Source organism: Aquarana catesbeiana, linkage group LG09 (assembly GCF_042186555.1).
Source record: "Aquarana catesbeiana isolate 2022-GZ linkage group LG09, ASM4218655v1, whole genome shotgun sequence".
Taxonomy (NCBI): domain Eukaryota; kingdom Metazoa; phylum Chordata; class Amphibia; order Anura; family Ranidae; genus Aquarana; species Aquarana catesbeiana.
The window spans coordinates 294,344,791-294,353,923 of NC_133332.1; positions in this window are offsets into that span (position 1 = coordinate 294,344,791).

Consider the following 9,133-nt stretch of genomic DNA (forward strand, 5'->3'; position numbering starts at 1 on the left):
CGCCTTATCAGTGCCCATCAATGCAGCCTATCGGTGCCCATCAGTGCAGCCTCATCAGCGTACATCAATGAAGGAGAAAAATTAACTGTTTGCAAAATGTATTAACAAAATATAAAAATGTTTTTTTTTTTTTTTTATTTCGTTTTTTTTTTTTAATTTTTAACAAAAAATAAAAAACCCAGAGGTGATCAAATACCACCAAAAGAAAGCTCTATTTGTGGGAAAAAATGTTAAAAATTTTATTTGGGTACAGTGTTGTATGACCGCGCAATTGTCTTTCAAAGAGTGACAGCGCTGAAAGTGTAAAATTGGTCTGGGCAGGAGGGGGGTTTAGGTGTGCAGTAAGCAAGACTCCTGGGATATTAGCGTCATCTATCCCAGAAGTCCACGGGAATTGCCTATTAATGTAATCAGCGCCACGCAGTGACATTACCGCGCAGGCGCGAGATTGGGAGGTGCATGCTGGGTAGCCAGCTGCACCGAAATCCCGGAAATAAAGACTAGCGGGCTTTAGATGCCCACAACCGCAATGTTCTCTGCCTGCTTCCGAGATCAGGTATAATTTAAACTAGGTTGCAACGATACCGATACTAGTATCGGTATCGGTGCTGATACCGAGCATTTGCGTGAGTATTTGTACTCTTGCAAATGCTCCGATGCATGATCCGATACCTGGGCAGTCAGGGGTGACCAGTGCGCTGGTAGGGGGAGTTATAAGCACCAATCTCCCATCTGACAGGCGCTTCTCCTACTACCAGGAAGCACTGCCAGGGCGGATGGTGCGCTCCATACACACACATTGAATAGGATGGAGGGACACATACCCCGGTACACTTCCTCTTTGCACTGAAGGACTCTGAAAAGGCCTGATCCGACCTATACTGGGTGATTACTTTGTGATCATTTGAGTTTTTTGCTACCAACCTATCATGCAACACATGTGGTCCAACTGACACTGCATTTTCCATGGGGCTTCCTGGGTTGAGACGGGGGCTAGACCAGACCTCCAACCACACCATCTACCGACAGTGACGATTCAGTCTCTGCCTGACCAATTTGCACATTTGGGTGCTGCACCATTTACTGTATACCGAACATAGATTCTCTTTATAAGTACCCCTGATGAAAGGGCTTGAACCTGAAACGCGTCAGATACCGAAGAGTGTTCTCGGACATTGGAGACAATTATTCAGACCTATATGTACAATTTATATTAGTGATTGTTAGAAACTGTGTGTTTTTGTTCTGTCCACTTGTTTTTATACTAATCATCACATGTGTGATTGATTTTTTATCTATTTTTCAATAAACATTTGCATCTTACCTCTCTCTTGTACCGTTGTTGCCATTTAAAATCCCATTTAGGGGGTAAACCTTTCTTTTAATCAAATCCAATGACGCGGGAGCCCAGGGGCTGGGGCCGAGTCCTGCTGTGTGTGTCAATAGATGCAGCAGCAGGACACGGGAGCGCACCCGCGGCTCTCCAACTGTTTACTCGAGAAGAGGAGAAGCCAGGAGCGCCGCTGAGGGACCCCAGAAGAGGAGTATCGGGGGCCACTCTGTGCAAAACCAACTGGACAGAGGAGGTAAGTATGAAATGTTTGTCAAAAAAAGGAACCTTTAGATATCCTTTAATGCAAAGAATGCATTAAGGTAAAAAACGTTTTTAGGTTTAGTAACGCTTTAAGGTATTTATAACCTTTAACAGAGATCACAGAACTCTCCCTAACAATGCCTTCATCTACCTTTTTTCTCCACAAGAATGGAGCCATCTTTGTTAAGGCACCATCCAGGGTCATCATCTACTTCTTGGCTGGAGATACTGGTTTAGGAATGACACACTCACATAAATCTTGATTGGCTGTGTTCACAAATGTCAGATCAGCCCTGTCTACATCCTCTCAATTTGATTCTTTGTTACAGCATTGCAGTCTGATCAGTGGGCTTGAGGAGACTAAGAAAATGCTTCTCTTACCTGCAGCAGACCGATGACATCTTGGCCTAGGCAAAGTCACTGGACTGGAGTTCAAGAACTGCTTTTTTAAAGAAAATAGGTATAGCTTTACAAAAAAATCTCCTGTTGCTGTATATTGTGACAAATTGGGGAAAGTATTCAGTAGGACTTACAAGCAGTGGGAGCTTAGAAAAAAGACAAAATGGAGGACTGCTTAGGGCCCAGACTCCTAGGGGCCCATGGGGAAGCTGAAAACGTTCTGTACATTAGCTGTGTTTATATGAAGTCAATTTAGGCTTTGCAAGCCTCAGGTTTTCTTTAAGTTAAGAATAGTCCTGCACAGTCCCTGTGCCTTCACTGTACCTGGAATCATCATTTTTAAATTATCTGCTATTATTTGAGGTGCAAGACGCGAATTTCTGTATACGCTCACCTTCGTGAATGATCCAATCAAACTGGTGGAGAGTCTGTAAATCAAAAACAGCCTGGGGCCAATCGTACTGTAGAAAGGTCCCGAGCCTCCAGAAGCCTAATGGTGACCTCAAGAGTTAGACCCCTTTCACACTGGTGGCGTTTTTCAGGCGCTTTAGGACTAAAAATAGCACCTGTAAACCACCTGAAAAAAGCCTCATCTGCAATCCCAGTGTGAAAGCCCGAGTGCTTTTACACTGGGGCGCTGTGCTGGCAGGGCGTTAAAAAAAAAGTCCTGCAAGCAGCTTCTTTGAGGTGCTTTAGGAGCAATGTATACACCGCTCCTAAAGCACCTCTGCTCATTGAAATCAATGGGAAGCACCTCCGAAGCACCTCGGCAGAGGAGGTTTGCGGGCGCTTTTAACCCTTTATTCAGCCGATAGCGGGGGTTAAAATCTAGCGCCCGAAAAGCGCTGCAAAAACGACGGTAAAGCGCCGCTAAAACTAGCTCTTAGAGCCCTTGCACACTGGGGCGGGGGGCGGCGTCGGCGGTAAAACGCTGCTATTATTAGCGGCGTTTTACCGTCGGTATGCGGTCGCTAGCGGGGCGGTTTTACCCCCCGCTAGCGGCCGAGAAAGGGTTAAATACCACCGCAAAGCGCCTCTGCAGAGGCGCTTTGCCGGCGGTATAGCCACGCCGTCCCATTGATTTCAATGGGCAGGAGCGGTAAGGGAGCGGTATACACACCGCTCCTTCACCGCTCCGAAGATGCTGCTGGCAGGACTTTTTTTACCGTCCTGCCAGCGCATCGCTCCAGTGTGCAAGCCCTCAGGGCTTGCACACTGGATACACAGCAGCGGCACTTTCAGGGCGGTTTGCAGGCGCTATTATTAGCGCAATAGCGCCTGCAAACCACCCCAGTGTGCAAGGGCTCTTAGGGAGAGCTGACATCCTTCCTTGTAGAGTGGGTTAACAGGCATAGTGGGTGTAATGCAAGATGAAATGATGAGCGCCAGTCACTTTTTGACTAATCGGGGCCCACAAACAATACTTGGCAGGGGTTACATAGTAGGTGAGGTTGAAAAAAGACACAAGTCCATCAAGTCCAACCTATGTGTGTGATTATGTGTCAGTATTACATTATATATCCCTGTATGTTGCAGTCATTCAGGTGCTTATCTAAAAGTTTCTTGAAGCTATCAATGCTCCCCGCTGAGACCACCGCCTGTGGAAAGGAATTCCACATCCTTACCGCTCTTAAAGTAAAGAGCCCTCTACGTAGTTTAAGGTTAAACCTCTTTTCTTCTAATTTTAATGAGTGGCCTTGTGTCTTGTTAAACTCTCTTCTGCGAAAAAGTTTTATCCCTATTGTGGGGTCACCAGTATAGTATTTGTATATTGAAATCATATCCCCTCTCAAGCGTCTCTTCTCCAGAGAGAATAAGTTCAGTGCTCGCAACCTTTCCTCATAACTAAGATCCTCCAGACCCTTTATTAGCTTTGTTGCCCTTCTTTGCACTCGCTCCATTTCCAGTACATCCTTCCTGAGGACTGGTGCCCAGAACTGGACAGCATACTCCAGGTGCGGCTGGACCAGAGTGTTGTAGAGCGGGAGAATTATCGTTTTATCACTGGAGTTGATCCCCTTTTTAATGCATGCCAATATTCTGTTTGCTTTGTTAGCAGCAGCTTGGCATTGCATGCCATTGCTGAGCCTATCATCTACTAGGACCCCCAGGTCCTTTTCCATCCTAGATTCCCCCAGAGGTTCTCCCCCCAGTGTATAGATTGCATTCATATTTTTGCCACCCAAATGCATTATTTTACATTTTTCTACATTGAACCTCATTTGCCATGTAGTCACCCACCCCATTAATTTGTTCAGGTCTTTTTGCAAGGGTTCTAATCCCTCTCCACTCTATTCAAGACTAAAAAAAGTTTTGCCTTCAGTTATACTTTAATGCTGCCCTTGTGAACCCCTCCTTTCAAACATGCTAGGTGCCTGGCTTGTATGCTGATACATTGCTTGTCATGGACCTGGATCACATATGGAAATCAGGAGTTCTACCGGATGCATATTTGCTATGTAACAATCACCATTTATAAGTAATAAATACGATATAAATGTCAATGCAGAGTTGTGAATAAGCTCCCTGTGAAGTTTGTCAAATCTCCAGTGAAAACAATGTGAAGAATTTATTCAATCATTATTTAAAGGAAGGAAATGGATTCTCTTAAAAAACAAAAAACAAAACAAAGGGCTGCCCATGCAGGGCAAAGTAAGAGGTTCCTTTTAAAGCCCGCCCTTGCGGTATCTGAAGCTTGCCTTCCTTTCTATTCCTTTCCTCTTCGTTTCCACTGGGTGTAGGGTGAAGCCCTGGGTGTGCTCCAAGTAGATTCCAGTCGGAGCTTGAGCAGGGATGATATTCTTCCTGCCCCCATGTGACAGCGCTGAGCCAATCACCAGGGAGGAAGGGCAGTGAAGCACATAACTGCACTATACCTGGAAGTACTGGGATTTATCTTCTCTCCTGGTGGCCGAATGGAATGGCATGGAACTGAAGAGAGGGTGACCAAATGCAGAGAGGACAGAGAACCTGTCATTAGAGAAATAAAGATTTCCACTGCTGATTTTATTTGCTTGAATATTTTATAGACTCTCTGATTTCAGTAGTTTCACTTACCTTTAAGTGGAACAAGTAAGCAGACCAGAATTCCTCACTTGTTCTGGGTCAAAAACTAGGAATGGGCGAACGGTTCGGCCCGAGCATAAATTCGAGCCAAACTTTGGTTGTTCTGATATTTAGCGAACAACTAACATTATGAGGTGTCGTGACAAATTCAAAAGCCGCGGAACCCCACTAAAGTCTATGGGACACTAACATGAAAAACCAAAAGTGTTCATTTTAAAGGCTTATATGCAAGTTATTATCATAAAAAGTGTTTGGGGACCTGGGTCCTGCCCCAGGGGACATGTATCCATGCAAAAAAAAGTTTTTAAAATGGACGTTTTTTTCGGGAGCAGTGATTTTAATAATGCTTAAAGTGAAACAATAACAATGAAATATTCCTTTAAATATCGTGCCTGGGGGGTGTCTATAGTATGCCTATAAAGTGGCGCAGTTTTCCCGTGTTGGGAACAGTACCACAGCAAAATTACATTTCTAAAGGAAAAAAAAGTCATTTAAAACTGATCGCGGCTGTAATGAATTGTCGGGTCTCGGCAATATAGATTGTCCATTACCAGGCCCTTTGGGTCTGGTATGAATATTAAGGGAAACCCCGAACCAAAAATTTTAAAAAAATGTCGTAGGGGTCCCCCCCAAAAATCTATACCAGACCCTTATCCGAACACGCAACCTGGCAGGCTGCAGGAAAAGAGGGGGGGACGAGAGAGCCCCCCCTCTCCTGAACCGTACCAGGCCATATGCCCTTAACATGGGGAGGGTGCTTTGGAGAAGCCCCCCAAAGCACCTTGTCCCCATGTTGATGGGGACAAGGGCCTCATCCCCACAACCCTTGCCCCATGGCTGTGGAGGTCTGTGGGCAGGGAGCTTATCGGAATTTGGAAGCCCCTTTTAACAAGGGGACCCCCAGATCCCCCCCCATGTGAATTAGTAGCGGTTACATTGTGTCCCTACCATTTCACACAAAAAGTGTCAAAAATAGTAAAAAAGACAGGAGACACTTTGGGACAAGTCCTTTTTAAAAAAATAAAAATGTCCCGCAATGTAGATCCATCTCACGCCACCCAAAGAGCCTAAAAAGGAAAAAAAAAGCCGCAACAGCTCCACCACCATGGGAGGCTCCCACTGAGTGACGCTTCTTCTCGATGACAGCTGTTATATAGCTGAGGGTGGGGCCACTCGGGGAAGTAAACGGGCGACCCCACCTTCCTCTGACATCACGTGGCATCAGAGGGGGAAAGGGTCACCCATTTACATCACGGGTGGCCCCGCCCTCAGTTATATAACAGCTGTCACCCCTCAGTTATATAACAGCTGTCACCGAGAAGAAGCGTCACTTGGTGGGAGCATACCATGGAGGTGGAGCTGTTGTGGCTTTTTTCTTTTTTGGTCCATTGGGCGGTGTGAGATGGAGCTACATTGTGGGACATTTTTATTTTTTTTATTTTTTAAAAAAAGGACTGGTCCCAAAGTGTCCCCTGTCTTTTTTACTATTTTTGACACTTTTTTGTGAAATGGTAGGGGTACAATGTACCCGTTACCAATTCACATGGGGGGGGAGGCCGGGATCTGGGGGTCCAGATTCCGATAAGCCCCCCGCCTGCAGACCTCCACAACCACCGGGCAAGGTTTGTGGGGATGAGGCCCTTGTTCCCATCAACATGGGGACAAGATACTTTGGGGGGCTACTCCAAAGCACCCTCCCCATGTTGAGGGCATGTGGCCTAGTACGGTTCAGGAGGGGGGGCGCTCTCTCGTCCCCCCCTCTTTTCCTGCGGCCTGCCAGGTTGTGTACTCGGATAAGGGTCTGGTATGGATTTTGGGGGGACCCGTACGACAGTTTTTTTTTAAATTTGGCGCAGGGTTCCCCTTAATATCCATACCAGACCTGAAGGGCAGGTCTGCTCAATTTGATGCTTTAACAAAGCATCAAATTGAGAGGATGTAGACTGGGCTGATCTGACATTTGTGAACACAGCCAATCAAGATTTATGTGTCAGGAAGGGGGTAAATCCTTCCAGGGCTGAAGTGGTTAAAGCGTTCAGCAAGCTTTTGCAGAACTTTCAGCAGCTTTCTCTAATGCCGCGTACACACGGTGGGACTTTCCGGCATACTTGGTCCGGCGGACCAGAGTCCGCCGAACAATCCGACCATGTGTAGGCTCCGGCGGACTTTTTCCCAAAAGCCCGCCGGACCTAGATTTGAAACAAGTTTTAAATCTTTCCGTCGGACTCATGGTACCCCTACCCATTCACCTAGGGAAAAAGTGTCAATAATAAAACACACTACACAGGTTTTTAAAATAATTTATTAAACAGCTCCTGGGGGGGTCTTCCTCCGGCTTCGGGGGTCTTCTTCCGGCTTCGGGGGTCCCTCCGTTTCCTCTTCTCCCAGTGTTCCAGTTCTTAGGCCGGCTCCTCCGCTGTCTTCAGGCCGCTCTCTTGCCAGCGGAGGTCCGGACTTCTGGGCTGCTGATTGCTACTTCAAACAAGCCGCTAGCTAATTTATCGTTCCTCGGAGGGGGAGGGACGAGTGCCTTCAGATTACATACAGGAGAATCTTCTGTTTACTCAGTGGCCTCTGTAATAGGAAGTCCCGTCCTGGGCTGGCATTGGATGACTGTTCTGTCTATCATAGGAGGAGATTCTCCTGTATGTAATCTGTTGGCGCTCGTCCCGCCCCCCCTCCCTGTCCCCTCCAAGGCTGAAGATGGGCATGGATCAGGCTGCACTGATGGCAATAGTGAGGCTGCATTCATGGCAATGGTGAAGCTGCATTCGTGGCAATGGTGTGGCTGCATTCGTGGCAATGGTGTGGCTGCATTCGTGGCAATGGTGTGGCTGCATTTGTGGCAGTGGTGTGGCTGCATTTGTGGCAATGGTGAGGCTGCATTCGTGGCAATTGTGAGGCTGCATTCGTGGCAATGGTGAGGCTGCATTTGTGGCAATGATGAGGCTGCAGATGGGCACTGATTAGGCTACATTGATGGGCACTGACCCTTATTTTGCTTCACAGTTCTATATTTAAAATTTCATTTTTTTCCTGAAACTCCCCTTTTAAAGTGAAGTTGCGTGCTATACGCCGATAGATACGGTATATCCAAATAACATGCCTGAGCTCATCCTTAGACTCTTAACCACACACAGCCACAATTGCAAGAGAATTCTTGTTGGGCAGTGCATTAGTTAATTTGCATTTCATTTTAATGATTCAAAGAATGTCAGGCAAAATGGTCGGCCCTCACGCATGTTTACTTCATCATATCTGGCCCTCTTTGAAAAAAGTTTGGACACCCCTGCTCTAGATGATGTAAATCGGTTTGGCCTTTCATAATTTTTTCACGTTTTAAGGCCCTCTTGTGCTATTTAGCCACCACTTTTACTTATTATTTCATGTTAGGCCTATGAACATGAAAGCAAACAAAATGGAAAGTGCAAAGGTGTGAGAAATCAGGGTTTTCGTTTAAATATGTGGGGAGGTGCAGTGTGTTGCGGCGGCAATAAACACACGGGTTGATTTACTAAAGACAAATAGTGTAGTGCAAAGTACAGTTGCTCCAGAGCTTAGTAAATGAGGTAAGGCTTCACTTTGCAAAGCATACCCAATCACATGCAAGGAAAATAAAAAAACTTTTGCTTGCACATGATTGGATGATGAAGATCAGCAGAGTTTCTGCTCATTTACTAAGCTCTGGAGCAACTGCACTTTCAGAGTGCAACTGCACTTCGCAAAGTGCACAGTCTTTTTCCCTTTAGTAAATCAACCCCATAGTGTCACATTGCAGAGAACAGAACTTGTATGAATGCAGATTTCAGTAATTCAAAACAATCCGACGGGAAGACACCTGATTGGGAACACTCACAGCATATAACAGTGGTGTGTAGTGGAGCAGGTCTCAGCATTTCAGTGTCTTGAATGCGGTCTGGCCGGTCTGTACCCAAATGGGGAGGTTTCCAGGAAGAATGGCATGTCCATGTCCTTTCCCTACCCATCTGGAACCTCTCCCTGCCACTAATCACTGTCCCTGTCAGACAGATGACCTGTTGCTATACTACCCATACGTGAAATGTGGGCCAAGAC